This window comes from Elaeis guineensis, chromosome 2 (assembly GCF_000442705.2).
Source record: "Elaeis guineensis isolate ETL-2024a chromosome 2, EG11, whole genome shotgun sequence".
Classification (NCBI taxonomy): domain Eukaryota; kingdom Viridiplantae; phylum Streptophyta; class Magnoliopsida; order Arecales; family Arecaceae; genus Elaeis; species Elaeis guineensis.
In genome coordinates this window covers 5,494-27,690 of record NC_025994.2, presented here as the reverse complement: position 1 = coordinate 27,690, position 22,197 = coordinate 5,494, and the positions used below count along the sequence as shown (strand labels likewise).

The window sequence follows — 22,197 nt, the reverse complement described above, 5'->3', positions numbered from 1 at the left end:
GCTCACAACTTGCAAGTCAACAAAGGTAACTGAATAATGATTTATTGTAAAGCTAGCTTGATAAGTATTTATTATTCTTTCTTATTATCTTTTGGACATATGTCTCTTTATAGCTAAATCCATACATTAAACATACCGATGAAGCTAACATTATTTATTTTTTCCTTCCCTTTTAGCTTGATGATAAACCTGATGAACTATAGAAAGTTTCTCAAGCTTTATCAGACATGCCAACAAAACCAGCTGCAAACAACAAACAAAGCTATGATACTTTTAGTCATGACTCCATGGTGGCTACAGTAATGTCATTATGGCATATCAATTAGCAGCAGCACTAAGTGATCAAATAAATATTGGTATGTTACAACCAAGCATCAAGTGAGCAAATGATTAATTTTAATGCTATGGTACAACCATTAACAGTAGCACCAAGTGAGCAAATGGTTGATTTTAATGGACTGGTACAACCACTAGCAATGGCCTATGGTGAGCCAGTGGTTAATTTTGGTTGTAGCACAAGCAACGGAAATATCTCCAACTGAGCCTATGACTGACTTTAATGGTGTGACACAATCATTTGCAGGAGCACCAATCGAGCCAATGACTGGCTTCAATGAATGGCACAGCCCTTTGCAATGGAATCAAGTGTGTCAATAACCTATCACGATGGCGTGCCACCACTACTTGTGATAGTATGTGATGAGTCAATTGCTGATCTCAATGCAATGGGGCAACCATCACTGTGCAATTGCATCTCAAACATTCTAGTTCAGCAGCTGTAGATATTAGTGTTTATTGACAGAAATTTGATTGTAAATTTACGGACCTCTTATAATTGCTTAGATGAAGCAATATATTTCATACCTTGTTTCAGTTACATAGTTGAACTCTTCACTTTTCATGTTCACCTTTGTCAATTTCTTTTTGATGTAACAGCTTTGTCAATTTCATGCGTATGCTTTTGTTCTATTCTATTAAATTTACCATGAGGAGGCCACTAGTTTTATATTGTTGTCAAAGTGCCAAATTGAAACTTTATGGTAGTTTTAAGTTGAGAGAAGGGGGAAAAAAAAATCTGTACTGACAAAAGATTGTTTATTGGGCACTGTTATGGTATTTATGCAGGTAAGTTAACATATTAATATGGAAGTCAAGATTTGTGGGTGAGTAATTCATGGGCACATCTAGCCATTCAAGAAAAGAAAGCATATATGAGTATTATAAAAATTATAAGTTAGTTTTGATATAGTTATGAGCAAAGTCATAAAATTAATTCTAAACAAGAAAATAAAAATAAAAAGATGAAAGTGTAGGGATGGGTGTATATATGAGGGATCAAGTGTCAAAATTTAAAGAAGCCTAGATCACATCCCTTGAGATTGTTTACCATACAATCATACTGTTCATTTATATCTATCCTGGTGACTGTTAGAACCCACCTCTTTTATACTCATTGCTCCTTGATGAGATTTCCTAGGAACTTTATAGATCACTAAAAGACATTTTTCTAGACCCCTATAAGAAAAGTAATTTCTATGATAATTTTCCACCCAGAGAACGAAGACTTTAGTTTTGTTGATTTTCGGACCAGATCAATTTACCTCTTGGTTATGTTTTCACCACTAGATTCTACCTGTTGATCCATAATTTGCTTTTATTGGACCCATCTGTTTGTAGACCTATATCTGCCACTTAGTCAATACCTTTTTCTTGTTTGATGATAAAGCAGGTAGAAGACCACCTGGCTTTTATTTAAAAGAAATTGAATGAGATGATTACAAGAAGAAACTGCAGCTTCTTGAAAGAAGAAAAGATGTAGTTACAGTCCAAGGAGAAAAATATAGACAAAAGATGTACAGACACTTGGTTAATAACTTAATACTTATTATACCAATTTATGTATTATGGATTCTATAAACATAAGAAGTTCTGTTAAAACCTTCTATTTTTAAATACATTTCTTTTCTTAAAAGATTACAAAATATCCAATATCAATGGTGTTTTAATCATACATAATATGCTAATAATGCTCAAGCTAGAGAAATGAATTCTTCAAGGTACTTAGAAAAAATAGCCAATATCTATATACCTAATCTAAGGAATAACACAATTGAAGAAAGAAAAAAGCAAATAAAACAATTTCAAACCATATTGGTTGATTTTTTATTCCCTGAATCCTCTTCAAATCATGTTTTAATAAAACAAGTCAAGGAAGAACTCATCAATGAAAAATATTATCTATATTTATCAATGCTTCAAGGTTCATGTTATGATCATCTTCATGGCAATACATAATAAGGATATAATGACCAACATCTACTAGTGGACCAGTGGTGGATCACCATGAGCAGCTTCATATCAATTGCTTCTCAGAAAATTGTAGTTTGACAAGACCTTGTAAGTTTTCTTACATTAGGGTTCTTTCTATATGGTTAAGACGCTTTGCAACAAACCAATGGTCTATGTTTAATAAACAATCTCTTACCTATGCAATGGAGCTAGTTTAAACACAGCTAATCCTGCAAGATTTTGAATAGATCTCTACAAGAATTGCCAGTCCATCGTCCTCAGCCAGGCCTATAGATTTATGCTTATTTCAAGTCATATTGTCTCTTTGTATTTATTCTAGAGAGTTTGTATTTATTCTCACATGCTTTATGTTTAGTCCAACAAAAGTTAATGTTTATCTTCCTTCTCTTGTTGTTTGTATTTATTATCATAGAGTTTGTGTTATCATATAAAGTTTTTGAGTTTGTGTTTATTCTGGGATAGTTTGTATTTATCCTGGCATGATCACATGTAAGACAGAGCGCAACTCCCTATATTTGTATTTATCATGGACCTATTTATCTTTACTCTACAGAATTTATATTTATTTCCATGAGATTTAATTTATTTCATCAGAAGTTAGTGTTTATCCTCCTTGCTTGTTGCTTACTATGGGGGACCATTGGATAACCTAAATTTTAATGACCAAATTTGTGTTTATTTTGGATGGTTTGTTTTTATTGTCACAAAATTTGTGTTTATTAAATGAAGTTTCTGTTTGTTGTATGGAGTTTGTGTATATTTTGGGATAGTTTATGTTTATCCTAGCATGATTCCACACAAGACAAAGAGCAATTCCCTATGTTTGTGTTTATCTTGGGCCTGCTTGTATTTACTCTTAAGAATTTGAATTTATTTCTATATACTTTACCTTTATTCCATTAGAAATTAGTATTTATCCTACTCTATTGTTGTTTATCATAGAGGGACCCTTGGAGAGTTTTTGTTTATTCTGAAAAATAGAGTTTAACATGGGTCAATCTATGCTTCATCTATCGCAAAGAATAAATCTCTAAAGTTTACAAGCATTAATGTAACATAAAATGTACAAACCAAACAGAACAAATCATATCACTGTATAGAAGTAATACATTCATTCATAACTACATACAACCATATATCTTTATATCTCAACGACTGAACACATCATGTTCATCACTTACATATAACATCTATCCAAGTCAAAATAGTACCTATTATAACAAAATTATAAGCATATGATCCAAAACACTAGTGAACCTACACGATCATCGAATTGCCCTTCCTTAGATGAATTGTCGTTGATATAAGCTTCAAAATCATCTCTCTACATAAAGTACAACCACTCAATAAGTCATAAGAAAAGGATTCTATTAAAACATAACACAAACTAATTAATTAAAAAGATATAGCCATTCCAACGATCGGTAAGACAGAGAGAGGAAAGAGATATCTCGGATGGATGGTTCTAGCGTGAGAGAGTGATAATCAGGAGAGAGGGAGAGAGAATAAGAAAACAGGCCATGATTCCGACGAGAGAGAGAGGGAGGGAGAGAATGAGAGGAGTTTGTGTCGACGAGAAAAAGGAGGAGAGACAATGAGAGGTGTTTGCACCAACAAGAGAGAGAGGATAGAGAAAATGAGAAGAGTTTGCACCGATACGAGAGAGAGAATGAGAGGTATCTGTGCAGATGAAAGAGAGAATAACAGATGTTTACACCAGCGAAAGAGAGAGGGAGAGTTTCTGTTGAGAGACAAGGAGAGAAGTTTCTGCCGGCGAGAGAAAGGGAGAGAAAGAATGTCTCATATTTTGCTAATAAAATAGAGGAAAGAATGCCATTTAAAAGAAAGCTCATCTCTTTCAAGTCCCATCTCAATTAACATATATTTTTTTTACTATTTTCAAATATCACCTCATCCAAACAAAAGATTTACAAGCTAGAGAGCTCATTCCTTTCGTATCCCATCTCTATTAACACATATTTTTAAATTATTTTCAAATGAGACATCATCTAAATAAAGACCAATACAATCTCCTTATAAATGAGCGTATTCTTTTTTTAAACAAAATCACATTAGCCAAACGGTCATAGGAGCCCCTCAGTCGACTAAAATTGAGTGCATTAAGACTCATGCTGATCCAAGGGCTGAGAAGTCGACCGAATTTGATCTCAAATCCAATCGACCTAAGCCCAATCTATCTCATATAAAATAAGATGTAGCACTCATACAAATCTAATATAAATAAAGCCGAAAAGATCAAAAAAAAAATCTTGAAAGGACACCAGCAAAACTATGGCATCAGTCCAAAAGGCCCCCTCTTGCATGCCCAGCTAGAAACTAGCGACCCAATCCACCTCCATACTCTATGCACCTCTCTCTCTCTCTCTCTCTCTCTCTCTCTCTCTCTATATATATATATATATATATATATATATATATATACACACATTTTGGAAGGTAGGCCGGATACTTAATGACTATTGGAGAACCAAGGCTGGGCTAGCAGGGCTTGCACACACATGAAGGGAATTGATACTGACACTAGGCCCGCCAGTACGCAATCCGGCCCAGTCAATACATAGGTCTACCGGTGAACAGAAAGTAGCATTCAACTACTACAATAAATTTGTCACCAACTGAAGCAGTGAACTATTTTGTTCACGGATGATCATCTGCAACACAAAGAATTATTTTTCTGGAAGAACATACAGGAGAAAGGTCCAGGTATCAAAATTCAAATATATTCCAGGCCTTCTTAGAACCATATCACAAGAAAACTAATCCCCAGACTCATAATCCACAGTCATATATATATATATTTGTAAGGATCCTCTTTTCATGTTAACATGGCAAAATTGCCTCCACAAAACATAGAAAAATTGACAAAATCAACAATCATCCCCCTTGAAAGACAGATCGATGAAATAGCTAACTGAAAGATAAATAGGTGTTGGAAACAAAAAAGGAACAAAAGTGGGAACCACTTCATCTGTCACAAATTCCAAGCATTTTATTGGAGAAATAAAACAAGGTTCAAGATCGTTTACATGGATTACATGGATAAGATACAACACTAGGTATCACATTCCAAGTTATTAACTTTTGGTCCATTCACTATAATTTGGTCCATTCACTATACAAGAAAAAAATGGGCACAGGATGGTCTAGGTCAAGTGATTTTTAATAAGTTATGGTAGCAAGGACTAGTTGGTAAAGAAATAGAGATCTCAGCATCTATCAAAGAGGTATCAGGTCTCTTACCAAAAAAACAGAGGTGGGTCAGAATGCAAACTGTTGGGCTATGACAACTAAAGCTTATGGCATAAAAGTTAATCAGCATAAAACCAATGATATACCACCATACTCGAACAAATTAAATTTAATTATTCATCCATGGTGAAATGATGCTTCATAAAAACAAGCTTAAGGTCACTGCAATCACACTCATAAAGTCTATCCTCAATGACATCCAATATCCCCGAAATTCTCTCTTTATATTAAACCACCATAGGACATATTCTAGGAGAATAGCTTAAAAGGTTCAGGTCCACCCAGAGTCATGAAACACCAATAGGCAAATAACTGTAACATACCTATGAAGCCACTAAGCAACTAGAAGTGTAGAATATGCTACAACATTCTCAAACTCTTCCTCTATTCTTTAAAGACATCTTATCCCACTATACTGGCTGTTAATAAGTATCATAGCTAAAGTTTCAGCGATCAAAGATGCTAATATCACAGCTGATAATGGTCAAGTACGAATTTGTTAGTCAAGTCATCAGTTATAGTCACTTTCAGATGATTGATTCATTAGAATCAACTTCAGCCACTTCAACGATACCTTTGAAATTCTACTTTTGAACAAATCTTGAAAATTACTCTTGACAAAATCTTGATTGATTTCTTGTTTCACCAGGTTTTAAATGGAAAATCGTGTAATAGTGCATCAGAGTAAATCCTATTTCTACATGTTGTTTCAAATCAGCCAAATTTAAAAATATGATATGTTTCATTAGTAAGATCTTGTTAAGAACACATATTTATCATTTTTAATAAATCAGTAGGTTAACTTTCAAAGCATTAGATGCTTCATTTGAGAAGCTTGTTGTTGCAGATTCTTTCCCCCATTGCCCACATCTAACAGTCTCATCCATCCTGAACCATCATGAGATAAGGACTTCCTCTATATTTTCATGTCCTTACCAGACAATCCTTACAAAGCGATATAATAAACTAGTACCCAAAACACATGGAAAATCATGACCTTCATTTGCTCATTGCTCCAGCAGCAATTAGGCAAGGCTGTTTGGCAATCACTATCGTGTTAATCCACAAGTCACTTATATGGAATAACTGTGAGAAATATCAGAATCAACTTCCAGATTCTGAGTTAGAAACAACATCAACCATTCTAATGTAAAGTAGGTGAAGATATGACTACTTTATCTCAGAATATATCCAATTAGATCCACCCACAGATGTATTTAAATGCCCAGGTTTCATGTAAAAAAAGCATTGGAAAAAAGCAAAAACTACATAAGCATATTATTCTTGTCAGAAGTTGGATCATAAATTACTTTTCCACAACAAAATGCCCAAAATTGCCACACAAATAGCAGTTTAAACACAACATATATGAAGAGCATTCAAAGTTCCAATGTTGCCGGCCAAGGAAACAAAAAGCTACATGACCACTCCATCTTCTAACATAAAAGGCACAGGCTTTGCTTACCCAAATATTGTTAACAAGAGAAATGGCAGAATTCTATAAATAAACTACCTGTCAAAATACCCATGCTATGTTCTCCAAAAATATTTAATTCTTTTTCTGAGGTTTCGAGGGGATTTTTCCATAAGCCCTGAGCCTTGACTAGGACAGTTTCAATTCAGCCAGCCTGCGTCTTCTTCTGCTACGCCTAGACAGTTGATTAGAGTCCTTTACCGTACTGATGCAATTTAAATTTTTTTTTACCAGTTTAATATAGATTCCAACTTATTTACAAGAATGATGCAAAAGTTATAAAACGACATTTCAAATGACGTTTTTCTTGAAAAACGCCATTTGAAATGGCATTTCTTTGATCCAAATCAGCATCTACGTGAAATCCAGCCATAAAAAAAAAATAAAAGCACCATTGTGAATGGCGTTTTTAGAAACGCCATTTTCACTGACGTTTCTTCTAAAAAAATGCCATTTTGAATGACATTTTTAGAAATGCCATTCAAAATAGCATTTATATGTTTTTATATATAAAAAAAAAACTTAACGTCCCCTTTCCAATCCTTCTTCTCCGACGACGCCCCTCTCCGATCCGTTCCAATAAGCTGCCGCCCCCCTCCCCCTCTTCTTCCTCTCCCCCCCTGGCCGGCTGCCCCCTCCTCCCCCCATCCGACACGCCCCTCCCCCCATCCAGCTGCCCCCTCTCCCCCCCGGTCCAACGCACCCTCCCCCTCCCATCCGAAAGTAAAGAGAGAAGGAAGAGGAAGAGGGGTGCGGTGCGGGTGGGGGGGCATCGGAAGGGAGGGGGAGCGGGCGTCGGATGGGTAGCCGGCCAGGCAGAGGGAGAGAGAAGAGAGGGCCAGTGGGGGGGAGAGGGGGGTGTCAGATGGGGAGAGGAGGGGGCAGCCGGTGCGAGGGGGGGTGTCAAATGGCGAGAGGAGGGGACAGCCGGTCGGGGGAGGGAGGTGCGGGGGGGGCCAACCGATGGGCGGCGGGGGTGGGCTGTCGGATGAGGGGAGAAGGGGGCGGGGGAAAGAAGAGGGGAAGAGGGGCGGGGGCTTACCGAAACGGATCGGAGAGGGGACGTCGTCGGAGAAGAAGGATCGGGAAGGAGACGTTGAGGTTTATATATATATATATATATATATATATATATATATATATATATAAACATATAAACGCCATTTTGAACGGCGTTTCTAAAAATGCCATTCAAAATGACGTTTCTAAAAACACCATTCAAAATAATATTTTTTTAGAAGAAATATCATTCAAAATGACGTTTCCAAAAATGCCATTTATTTTGAATGACGTTTTTAGAAACGTCATTCACAATGACGCTTTCATTTTTTTTTCTGTGGCTGGATTTCACGTAGATGCTGACTTGGATCAAAGAAACGCTATTTCAAATGGCGTTTGTCAAAAAAAATGTCATTTCAAATGGCGTTTTATAACTTTTGCATCATTCTTGTAAAAAAATTGGAATCTGCATTAAACTGATAAAAAAAATTTAAATTGCATCAGTATGGTAAAGGACATTCACCTTTTGCTTCTTCTGATTCTGTTTTCTATTTTTCCTTCCCTGTCTCTGTCGAACCCGTGCCTTCCTCGGTCCTCCGCTTCTTACCAGTCTTCTGGGCAGCATCTGTTCCTCCATGAAGAATCAAATCCTTCTTCAGGTGATATGTCACCTTCCACTCCTCTCTATAAGGTGCTAATCTCTTCAAGGAAACATATGGGTTCAAATCCTTGTCATTGCCCATTAACATCTCTTCAGGGTGCAAGCCATATCTGTCAGCCGAAACTGATTTGTACTTGAACCGAGTCTTCAGGTCCCCAATTGTATCTTCATAATCCAGTTTATAATACTCCTCCAACTCCTTATCAAGCTCCACTTTCTCCTTAAGAGAGATTTTACTCTTTCGCTTCCTCTTAGCCTCCTCTCTCTGTGGCTCTTCTTCCTCCTCCTATTTCAAGAACCTCTCCCTTGCTGCCTCAAATCCCTCAGTAGATCCACCAACATCCCAAGCTTTAGGAAGCCCAAGCAATTCATCTTCCATATCAAAATCTGGCTTCTCCAAATCAGCCTCATCGTTGTTTTTAAAATTCCGGATTAGCATCCTCGGCATTGTAATAATCCACATCAAACATTTCCTTCATTTTCTTATCATACTCCTCTGGATCAAAATCTTCATCCAGATCATCCTCATCCAGCTTGCAAACACCATCCCCTTCAATCCCTGCAATTGCCCAAATCTTCTCAAGCTTCTCCTGGATCTCCTTCTTCTTCAGATTCTTCAGATGCTTCAGCTACTCCTTCCTCTCAAACTCAGCCTGTGCCATCCTCTCCTTCTTGCTCTTCCTCTGCAGCTTCCTACTGCTTGTCTTCTTCCTCAAAGACCCTTCAATAAACCTCGAGTGACCCAAAACACGGTCCGCCTCCCCTTCCTCATGCCGGAAATTGTACTCAGCCTCATACCTATCCTGCTTGTCGAGCTCATCCTCGTCCTCTGAAACATCAATGTCATCAAAAGATGGCTTTTTGTCCTTGTCTTTCTCTACCCACGACCTCTGGAGAAAATAGTTTTTCAGGAACAAATCATCCTCGTTCAATTCATCATCTTTCCCAAAGTAATCATCCAATCTCTTGTTGCACTCGTCGGCATCCTCATCCACCTCCTCCACCACCGTCACCTTCGCTTTAATGATATCGACATCATAGTCGGACCCAGCTTCAGCTTCCTCTTTCTCAGCTGCCTCCAAGAACGCCTTAAGACCCTCCTCCTGCTCCTCATTGTAGACCTTGGGGTTATTTCTCAGCGGCTTCTCGCCGAACTCCGGCCCTTCTTCGATCAAATGCTGGGCCATGACGTTTTTTAGCTACAAAGGTCTCTCCTTTTTTGCAGCTTTCGGCTTATTATCCTCTTCTTCCTCATCCTCTTCATCGGAGTAGATTTTTGTGTCCTTTTGGAGGATTCCAGGGTCATTCTTTCGAACCCTAACGAGGGTATCGAAGAACTGGAGGTCCCTCCTATCGGAGTCGATAGGATCGTCGTCGTCGTCCGACGAGGAGGAGGATTCATCGAAGTCGTCGGAGTCGCCAGCAACGCCGTGCTTCTTGAGGTCCTCGTACCTCTGGAGGGCCTCCCGCTTCTTGTTGTGCTCCAGCCGCCGGGCGTACTGCTTGTCGACTTCGATCTTGGTGAGGTCGACGTCGTCAGCGCCCGGATCGCAGGCATCGAAGAGGTCGATCCCCATCGCTGTGTCGGAGATTTGGATCGAAATCGGAACCCTAGGGTTTGATCTTTTAACAATGTCTACGATCAAAATCGAGAGAGTTCGACACCCTAGCGTGGGATAGTGTAGGGTTCGAGGGTTTATGGCATGCGTTGTTGGTCTAGATGCGGGAAAATGAAGGCCTGACCCGTTTCTGCCTAGAGTGCAAATTAGACAATAATACTTCAAATATTTCATCATTAAAAAAATTAATTAATTTTTAATTCCATCCTAAACTCCAATTTAATTCATCCAATTTTTTAATTTATTCTATTTAGACCCTAGCTATAAATTTTATTTAGCTGCTGTACCAAAATTAGTCTCAAAATATATATATATAATACATATTTTGTAATATTTTATAATCAATATTGCAAATTTGGCTTGATAGACCATCTAAGAGTGAAACATCATGAGCAAGAGTAATCTAGATTCAAAGAAGATAATTTTTTAATAGATACTAACAATTTAGTATCCAGTCACCTATACTGAAAGAAAAGCCGGTGCATTACGATGTTTTATCATCTTATTTTAACTTTTTTGGTTCTGGTTTTTAGTAATATTATAATATCATTTGGCTTGTAGGTGGATATAAGACCCACTGGACTAGAAGATGTTGCATAGGATAGCAAAGCAATTTTGGATAATTATGCATTAAAATTTTCTAAGCTAAAAAGAATTAGAAAAAATTTTCTAAACAAACAAAGCAAGAGTGAAAGGATGGTTCCAATATGTTGATATCAAAATATCATGCATATAACTTTTGCTCCAATAATAGCTAGTTCTAATTGTCCTTTTTGTTTTTCTTTTACTTTCATGGATCCATTTTCTTATTTTTCTTATTATGTTCTTTATATGATGCCACAATACCGATACTGTTGATACTGTTTTTTAATAATGGAAGAAGATACACGTATCTATTAATGAGATGAGCAACAAATATGTTGCCGAAATAAAAATACTTGTAAAGCAAATCTAATGGTCTTTTATTTATATTGTTTCTATTTCTTACATCAAACTCATGGCTGTATGAATTTATTTAGCAATGAATAGCACGATATTACAATTGCTTCAACAAAAATAATGGCAGAAGAGCATGTAGCTAAAAATAGAATGAGAGCTTCTCAGTATTTTGATTGTAAGTTAATTGTCCATCTTTCTACTTGTACGTTTTGATGCTTTGTAATGCAAGAAAGCAACGAGAATTTTTGAAATTTTTGAAATTTATCATTTTTTGAATCAATTGTCTTTGAACTTTTTTTCTCTTTTTTTTTTCTTTTTCTTTTGCATACAAGAGCTCCCTTCTCTCTTATTTTGATGGAAATTTTCTTCCAATAGTCTACTGGCATGGCAATTTTTCCTCCCAACCATCTCTTTCTGCCACATTTTAGCCCTATAAATGGCCTTTTCTTGCCACATCATTTAAATAAAAAAAAAAAAAGAAGCCATCTATATGGTTCCTTATCAAGCTCCACTTTCTCCTTAAGAGAGATTTTACTCTTTCGCTTCCTCTTAGCCTCCTCTCTCTGTGGTTCTTCTTCCTCCTCCTATTTCAAGAACCTCTCCCTTGCTGCCTCAAATCCCTCAGTAGATCCACCAACATCCCAAGCTTTAGGAAGCCCAAGCAATTCATCTTCCATATCAAAATCTGGCTTCTCCAAATCAGCCTCATCGTTGTTTTTAAAATTCCGGATTAGCATCCTCGGCATTGTAATAATCCACATCAAACATTTCCTTCATTTTCTTATCATACTCCTCTGGATCAAAATCTTCATCCAGATCATCCTCATCCAGCTTGCAAACACCATCCCCTGTAATTGCCCAAATCTTCTTAAGCTTCTCCTGGATCTCCTTCTTCTTCAGATTCTTCAGACGCTTCAGCTACTCCTTCCTCTCAAACTCAGCCTGTGCCATCCTCTCCTCCTTGCTCTTCCTCTGCAGCTTCCTACTGCTTGTCTTCTTCCTCAAAGACCCTTCAATAAACCTCGAGTGACCCAAAACACGGTCCGCCTCCCCTTCCTCATGCCGGAAATTGTACTCAGCCTCATACCTATCCTGCTTGTCGAGCTCATCCTCGTCCTCTGAAACATCAATGTCATCAAAAGATGGCTTTTTGTCCTTGTCTTTCTCTACCCACGACCTCTGGAGAAAATAGTTTTTCAGGAACAAATCATCCTCGTTCAATTCATCATCTTTCCCAAAGTAATCATCCAATCTCTTGTTGCACTCGTCGGCATCCTCATCCACCTCCTCCACCACCGTCACCTTCGCTTTAATGATATCGACATCATCGTCAGACCCAGCTTCAGCTTCCTCTTTCTCAGCTGCCTCCAAGAACGCCTTAAGACCCTCCTCCTGCTCCTCATTGTAGACCTTGGGGTTATTTCTCAGCGGCTTCTCGCCGAACTCCGGCCCTTCTTCGATCAAATGCTGGGCCATGACGTTTTTTAGCTACAAAGGTCTCTCCTTTTTCGCAGCTTTCGGCTTATTATCCTCTTCTTCCTCATCCTCTTCATCGGAGTAGATTTTTGTGTCCTTTTGGAGGATTCCAGGGTGATTCTTTCGAACCCTGACGAGGGTATCGAAGAACTGGAGGTCCCTCCTATCGGAGTCGATAGGATCGTCGTCGTCGTCCGACGAGGAGGAGGATTCATCGAAGTCGTCGGAGTCGCCAGCAACGCCGTGCTTCTTGAGGTCCTCGTACCTCTGGAGGGCCTCCCGCTTCTTGTTGTGCTCCAGCCGCCGGGCGTACTGCTTGTCGACTTCGATCTTGGTGAGGTCGACGTCGTCAGCGCCCGGATCGCAGGCATCGAAGAGGTCGATCCCCATCGCTGTGTCGGAGATTTGGATCGAAATCGGAACCCTAGGGTTTGATCTTTTAACAATGTCTACGATCAAAATCGAGAGAGTTCGACACCCTAGCGTGGGATAGTGTAGGGTTCGAGGGTTTATGGCATGCGTTGTTGGTCTAGATGCGGGAAAATGAAGGCCTGACCCGTTTCTGCCTAGAGTGCAAATTAGACAATAATACTTCAAATATTTCATCATTAAAAAAATTAATTAATTTTTAATTCCATCCTAAACTCCAATTTAATTCATCCAATTTTTTAATTTATTCTATTTAGACCCTAGCTATAAATTTTATTTAGCTGCTGTACCAAAATTAGTCTCAAAATATATATAAAATACATATTTTGTAATATTTTATAATCAATATTGCAAATTTGGCTTGATAGACCATCTAAGAGTGAAACATCATGAGCAAGAGTAATCTAGATTCAAAGAAGATAATTTTTTAATAGATACTAACAATTTAGTATCCAGTCACCTATACTGAAAGAAAAGCCGGTGCGTTATGATGTTTTATCATCTTATTTTAACTTTTTTGGTTCTGGTTTTTAGTAATATTATAATATCATTTGGCTTGTAGGTGGATATAAGACCCACTGGACTAGAAGATGTTGCATAGGATAGCAAAGTAATTTTGGATAATTATGCATTAAAATTTTCTAAGCTAAAAGGAATTAGAAAAAATTTTCTAAACAAACAAAGCAAGAGTGAAAGGATGGTTCCAATATTTTGGTATCAAAATATCATGCATATAACTTTTGCTCCAATAATAGCTAGTTCTAGTTGTCCTTTTTGTTCTTCTTTTACTTTCATGGATCCATCTTCTCATTTTTTTTACTATGTTCTTTATATGATGCCACAATACCGATACTGTTGATACTGTTTTTCAATAATGGAAGAAGATACACGTATCTATTAATGAGATGAGCAACAAATATGTTGCCGAAATAAAAGTACTTGTAAAGCAAATCTAATGGTTTTTTATTTATATTGTTTCTATTTCTTACATCAAACTCATGGCTGTATGAATTTATTTAGCAACGAATAGCATGATATTACAATGTCTTCAACAAAAATAATGGCAGAAGAGGATGTAGCTAAAAATAGAATGAGAGCTTCTCAGTATTTTGATTGTAAGTTAATTGTCCATCTTTCCACTTGTACGTTTTGATACTTTGTAATGCAAGAAAGCAACGAGAATAAAGAAATTTTTGAAATTTTTGAATTTTATCATTTTTTGAATCAATTTACTTTGAACTTATTTTTCTCTTTTTTTTTTCTTTTTCTTTTGCATACAAGAGCTCCCTTCTCTCTTATTTTGATGGAAATTTTCTTCCAATAGTCTACTGGCATGGCAATTTTTCCTCCCAACCATCTCTTTCTGCCACATTTTAGCCCTATAAATGGCCTTTTCTTGCCACATCATTTAAATAAAAAAAAAAAGCCATCTATATGGTTCCATTTAATTAGCAATGAAAAATTGATGAAAATAGCTTAAATGAATCAGATTTATAACATCTAGAATGATATTATAACTTTTGAAAAGTTAGGAAGCTAAATAATTTTTAGCCTAAACTTCAAACATCAATTTAATAATTAAGCCTAATAATTTTGATAGCGGCCATTATAACGGTATTATGATGGAAAAGTAAAGGTGTTATTATCAAAAAATTTAAAATTTTTTTATGTGAAAGAAATATTTTTATGAAGGGAAAGCTCATAAAAATTGATTTTTGAAAATATCTTTAATAGAAAAGTAATAAAAATGTAAACAATGCCCATGGGTGCTGAATTCGAACACAAACAATTTTAGAATGCAGGAAATAAGTCCTGCTATTGCTTGTGCTTAAAACTAAACTAAGCATTCATGATATCTGAACCAAACAAAAGCCAAACTGGAGGATATCAGAATAAACATTATACCAGGTGGAATATAACAGGACTCATTTGGGTGAAATGTGTCAGAAAGAATCTGGTCGGCTGGCACAGATTTAATTCCAAAAAAGAGCTTTGATTCTGCCAGTACCAGTCCTGACAACTCCAGAACCTTTTCAGAATGAAAGATAGACCCTTCTCAAGAAGCAAAGAAGGATACATCTGAGTTAGCTGCGAAGGCAGTACAGTGACTCCAGTCTCCTGATACATGGCAGTCAAAGGAAGAGACATCATTAAAACTAGTTACAAGTCAAGCAAAAGAGCCCATGACTGTGCTCGCTATATGCGGCTAGATCTGCGAGTTCTCCTCCTCAGATTAGAAGGCGAGGCCTCATCTTCAGCAGTTCCTACTGCTTCAGTTTTGCAGCTCCTCAACCTCTTCGCTCTCTCGGGGCCAGGAGGTGCCTGAGTTGCTTCTACTTCTTCAGCTTTAACATTTCTACGCTTCTCTCTTATAATGGGATCAGCTGAAGTCATCTGACTTTGTCCCTGCGTATTTGTATCATCTTCCTCCTGGCATCGAGATCCAAGCCATTCGGTACCGCAGCCAGGACAAGCTCTTGAACCCTACATTACCGCATATTATCCAATTGTAGGTACTAAAATTCAAAGGGACAACTACATGGAAAGAAGTCTTTCTTCCCTCGACAATAAGATGAAGGGGAAGAAGTATGAGAGAGGGAGACTGTCACCTTCCGCTGAGAAAATTTCTTCTACAGAGATTACTCTGTTGTGTATGTCTTGGAACATTAGTAAAAAGTAAAACTTGTATATATTAAAAAAACTATAAAAATATGAGCACACATGTGAATGGTTCTCGAATGACAATATCAAAATCATCTGGAACCCCATGCCTGCTTATGTTCCTTGTGTTGATTCGCAGCAAAAATTTATTGTTTCCTATCAAATGTCATTCCCATGCTTGCTCTGGGTATTTCTGTGTCTCCAAGATTCACAGGTTGGTTAAACCACAAGCTTTTGGAGGACATCACATCATTTCTGTAACATCTTGTTTACCCAACATAAAAGAAATGCATGTGACAACTAAGCAAAACAAATAAATATCTTTCTAGCGCTCACATGAGTTGCATCCTTTTAAAAATTTATGTTTACCAAACTCATAAATGAAGGGCACATGATAACTACCAAAACAAGTGCTTTTTTTTCTGGTGCTCCCGCATTCCTCTTGTTTCTCTCTTCTTTTCTTCTCTCCTAAATCAATGGTTTAATAATTCACATTTTTCTGAAAATGAATGGTTTTTCCCCTTAAATGAGTTTACTGTAACTTGCCCCATTCAATAACATTTATCATCTTTTTCTTTTCTCCACAAATCCAGTTAATTCTGCATGTCATTAATATTACACTGGAGTTGAACCACCTGGGGACAATGATGAGGCCTTTGTCGGTTTATTTCAGGTACAGATGATCTCTGCTTAGCAATGGACGGCTCCGAGAGATCATACCACCTACTAGGTAGCTTTGCTGCCGGGCAGCGTTTATACAGCTTGGATGTTGACCCAGATGGCATAGCCTGCATGACTTTCTCCCTGGTCCAAAATCATGACTCAGATATACCATTGAGTGTCAAGGTTCCCACCCTCCATGCCACAGAAGAACATCTCAAGGCATGCGAATATAAATGCTGACATAATTACACTATACACGTGTAGAATTTCCTCTATTTTTCACCAAGTTTTTGTATCTTAAATCTTCTATAAATTAAGTCTAATGTTATTTTTGTTTCTTTACAAATCAGAGCTGTGTAATTACTGTAAAATCTTATAAGATTGAGATTAGACTTTGATGTAAAGGTTCTACATTTTGCGCGGATGTCCTATGGAAATGACACAGAAATTTCTCCTTGAGGATTACCGCAAGTGACGTAGATAAGATCGAAGAGATCCTTACGTGCATGCATAAAGTGATCATGAGGAATAAATGTATGAACATAGAGTGGCCGGAGCATGACTAATATGGAATAATGTGGCATTGCAAAAGGTGGGTAGAATCTAGAGAATCTGAGAAGGAAGGATTGGATGGAGTCCGATCTAATTTTATTATCCATCCCTAGTTGTCATCATTCATCGAACAATAAATCAGGATCAGGATAAACAATACTCATCAAATTATCAAAGGCTGTTAGTTCAAGTGGTTGGTGTCTTGCTCTGCAAGTGAGAAGTCTCAGGTTCCATTAATGTTCTTTAAGTTACAGAATGATCTTAAACCAGTCGCAATTTTACCAATTATTTGACATCAGGAACTGTTCATAGCATTTACTCACAAGTGCCTATGCTGATCCAAATTCAATTTATATTTGATTCAAGTCAGCAAATTGAATCCAAATCCAATCCAATTATATTTTAGTTAAAATCAGTTATGATATTATTGAGACAATTCGATCGACCCCTGATTCCGACTCTAAATCGGCTTCATAAACACAGTATGCCGACTCACAATCGGCTGATCGAACGACAGTCGGCTGATCGAACGACAGTCGGTTATTCTCGGCCATCAACGAATAACTACAGCAATTCAGTTAATATCCGATCGATGACCATCGATATATTAGAGTTACCGACTGATGCTTATTCGGATCTCCATTACTATCGATATATAGTCGGCATATCTTCCCACGATCACATAATGCCAGAATGTGCGGAATCCACATGTCTAACCGTTATAAACGGTTATCAATTACGTGTTACGATCATTAGTGGGCATAAACAGCCAATTAATTTCATGATTATGGCCCGATAATTAGGATAATTGCCCTTTAGTGCCATAAAAAGCGGGACCACGTGCTCGACAGTTACATCTGTATCACCTATAAAAAAGAGGTAAATGAACAGTATTGGTAAGGTAATTCTGGACTGAGACTTTGTTATGCCAAAGTTTTATCTGCTGTTCACCACTTCTCACTAACTTAAGTATCGGAGGATTTTTATTGGATATAATTTCGGTTAATATGGACTTCTTTTACAGGTACTCTTCTCTGACGACGGGTGCAACAGGGGATTGACCGTAACAGATTGGCGTGCCAGATACGAGAAAAGTCATGATAAAAATCAGAGCTCAATACTCAACAGGATCTGCGAGGCAGTCTTCCCACCGGGAAGATGTTCCTCCCCCACCTCCATTGGCGGAGCCTAGCTCTTCGCATTCTGTGGTTACCATAGACGCATAAATTGCTTCATTAATGCAGCAAATGAAGATATTAATGAAGGCGGTCTTAAGCCTCCAGCAGCAATAAATACAACAGCAGCAGCAACCGCCGATGGAGGAGCCCGTGGCTCATTCAGTACCATCTAAGCACAGCCGCCGTCCTCCACGGCGTTAACCTTTCTCATCTCTAGAGCGGCGACCGTCTCGACATTCTTACCGAGACAGGCAACCGCATTATCGGCACTCCTATCGTGCAGCCCATTCTTCGTGGCTATTGGGTAAAAAATACCTCCAGCCGAAGTTCGTGTCAGGAGTGACCCTCCAGGGATTCTACCGACGTCCGACTTTCGACGACATCTTTCCGAACCTCTCCGACGGCCGAGCCTCCGCAACATTCCCAAGTTATGCCGACGGATGAACCCCTATCAGTGTCAACCGGATTCTCCACGACGGACGGACTCCATCCAAATTTCTACTGTGGTTGACCACCTTCTAGACTTCGTCCAGACTCCTACGGGAGCCGAACCTCTTCCCCGAACTCCAACTGCAGGCAGCCTTCGTCCGGACTCCTACGGGAGTCGGACCTCTTCCCCGAACTCCAACTGCAGGCAGCTTTCGTCCGGACTCCTACGGGAGCCGGACCTCTTCCCCGAACTCCAACTGCAGGTAGCCTTCGTCCGGGCTCCTACGGGAGCCGGACCTCTTCCCTGAACTTCGACTGCAGGTAGATTTTGTCTGGACTCCTACGGGAGCCGGACTTCTTCCCGAACAGGTAGACTTCGTTCGAGCTCCTACGGGAGCCGGACTTCCGTCCTGAACTCCTGTTGCAGGTAGACCTCACCCCGAACTCCTACAAGGGCCGGACTCCGAGCTTCTACTGCAAGCGACCCACTCCGAGCTTCTGCTATGAACGATCTACTTCAAATTTCTATCACGAGCGGTCCGTGCCAGATTCCCACTGTAAGCCTTCACCCGAGCTTCTATTGTGGACGAATTCCTTTCGGATTTTTATTGCAGACAGGCCTCGACCGAGATTCCTCGATAAATGATCCCCATCCAGGTTTCTACGAAGATCGGACTCCGACCGAACTTCTATAGCGGACAAATTTCGGGTTCACGAAATCCAGCAGCTGGACCCCTCCAGCAGATGAACCTCTCCAGCGCCATCTGACATCCAGCGCCGGTCGACCCTCTGTCGAATTCTGTGCAAAATCGGATTGCGTCTGCGGAAAGCCTCTGACCGAGCTTCTACGGCAAGTGGTCCTCGCCTGCAGCCTTAACGCCCAAGGCACCCAACAGGATTTGCAACATCCGAGCTCCTCTCAGATGGATAGTTACCTCTCTCCGCCAGGCACCTCAATCAAACTTCGACCGACAGGCCTGGACCCCTTGGCAGGCCACAGTAACGGCCACGACTCTGCTCCACTTTCTGCGACGGATTCCATGCGGCTCTATCACTCCCTGGCAGGCCACAGTAATGGCCATGACTCTGCTCCACTTCCTGCGACGGATTCCGTGCGGCTCCATTACTCCCTGGCAGGCCACAGTAATGGCCACGACTCTGCTCCACTTCCTGCGATGGATACCGTGCGGCTCCACTCTCTGGCAAGTCACGATAACGGATGCCGCTCCACTCCCCGCAACAGACTCCACGTGGCAGGTCACGGTGATGGCCGCGATTCCACTCCACTACTCTTCATAACAAACTCTTCTTGGCCCCGAACGGCCCACTGCCAGATGGTTACAAACGTCGCTATCAGTCTATTACACCCTCCGCCTATAAAAAGGAGACTCTAGATACGTTATTCTCTAAGCTCTAATTTCTATCTCGAAACTCTGCTAAAATTTTCGTTCGAACACTCCATTCTTGTTGAGGCAGAGAACTGACTTGAGCATCGGAGGGTCTTGCCGGAGTACCTCCAACTCCTGTTTAAACTTCCTTTGTAGGTCCCGGTGGCGACTGCGGCTCCCTTGACTCCAGCTTCTCCGATGCCGGCGGATTTTTGCACCAACAGGATTGGCGCTAGAGGAAGGGCTGTGTCTTCGCAGTACCCTTATTCTTAAAGGAGCGCTCAACTAGACTGCCTCCGGTCATCCTTTCCGACATCCTCTTATCCTTCCTCTACCAGATCTTTGCCTGATGCCTCCCCGCAAAGCATCCACCCGACGATCCACGGCCTTAGCGGCCAGATCTCAGGCTCCGACCTCACCTTCAGTTTCCCAGGCTCCTCCTCCGGCAACGGCGGTTGGCGTGGAGCAATTCGACTTGCTGGTTCAGCAGGTCAGAGGCCTCACTGAAATGGTACAGGCCATGCAGCAGCAGCAACAGCTGCAGACGTCGGTACGACTGGAGAGAATGTCGTCAGAACTCCAAAATCCGGCAGTAGGACGGGCCACTTGGGCCAGTCGCCCCATCTTTCCCGAAAAGACGAATCCGAGGGTGGAGAGCCCTCAGTCAAATCACGATTCTACTCCTGGAAGATCTCTACCTTCATTCTGCCAGAAGACCCTCGAGACCCGTAGTCGAGAGGATTTCCTGGATCGGAGGCTCCAGGAGATGAACCGCCAGATCGAAGAACTCCGCCACGCTCCCCCCCGCTTATGGTGAGGACATTTGTACTGGTCCTCCCTTTTCTCAAATGATCATGCAGGAATCGATCCCGCCAAACTTCAAGCTTCCTCAATTTGAAAGCTACGACGGGACTTCGGACCCAGTTGACCATCTGGAGGCCTTTCGGACAATGATGCTACTTCATGGCGCGCCGGACGCCATCCTGTGCCGAGCTTTCCCATCCACCTTGAAGGGAGCGGCGAGAAACTGGTACTCGGTGCTGAAACTGGGTACCATCTTTTCCTTCGATCAGATGAGCCACCAGTTTGCGGCTCATTTTGTTAGCAGCCGGCATCCCCGGAAGGGTTCGGAGTCCCTCATCAACATCAAGCAGAGGGAGGGAAAGTCCATTCGGGCTTACGTCAACCGTTTCAATGTCGTCGCGTTGGAGATCCGGAACTTGGACCAATCGGTCGCGATGGCCGCTCTGAAAGGCAGCCTTCAGAAGAACGACCTTCTATTCTCCCTGGAAAAGAAGTACCCCAGAGATTTTGCTGATTTGTTGGCTCGGACCGAAGGGTATGCCCGAGCAGAAGAAGCCTTCAAGATGAAGGATGAGGAGACCGCGAGAGAGTGGCAGGCGGGAGACTCGAGTAAGCCCGCAGTTGAGAAAGGGCCGAGAGAAGCTCGGCCACGTTCTCGAACTCCTCCCGGGCACAAGCGTACCCAGACTCCTCCCCGAGTGCGCAGATAGAGAAGCCCGGAGCGTCGGTTCACCGAGGTTCTCCCCCAGGAAGATTCCGCAGCTATGCCCCCCTCAACGCATCGAAAACCCAGGTGCTGATGGAAGTCAGAGAGCAGCTCCAAGGCCAGAAAGGATGCGCACACACCCCGGGAAGCGCAATCCTAACAAGTTCTGCCTCTACCATCGTGACCACGGCCACGACACAGAGGAATGCATTCAACTCCGAGATGAGATCGAGGAGCTCATCAGATGAGGTCGGCTCGACAGGTTCATTCGGCGCCGACCTGAGGGTAGAGAAGATCGGCCAAGGACCCTGCCGCAATCTGAGCCGTCGAGGAGGGAAGAGCAGCCCGAGATCGGCCTCCAATTGGGATCATCAACTCCGTCTCTGGAGGATCTTGATGGGGAGCAGACCTTCTACAGCCCTGAGATTTGAAAAACCTGTAAATGTATTACGAACGACTTCGCTTTAAATCAAGATTCCTTTCAGATTTGCACATCTTTCCCTTTTGGCATGGACTTGTAATGACAGGGGGATAACCCCTTCAGACAACGAAAACAACACCTAATATGGGCAAAATCGAAAGTCTGATTATTCTAAGATCGGATGGGGGGAGAGACGCTACAGCGCCCATATGCGCCCC

At 40.6% G+C, this 22,197-nt stretch overlaps 3 pseudogenes; all 3 read right to left on the bottom strand.

The window, feature by feature from the left end:
* The window catches only part of LOC105034362 (vacuolar protein-sorting-associated protein 33 homolog), a 48,257-nt pseudogene extending 41,030 nt beyond the window's left edge, over positions 1–7,227 (bottom strand).
* On the bottom strand, positions 6,933–10,451 carry LOC105034352 (uncharacterized; annotated as a pseudogene).
* Positions 10,452–11,655: 1,204 nt separating this feature from the next.
* LOC140855528 (uncharacterized) lies at positions 11,656–13,298 on the bottom strand (annotated as a pseudogene).
* Between the last annotated feature and the right edge of the window lie 8,899 nt (positions 13,299–22,197).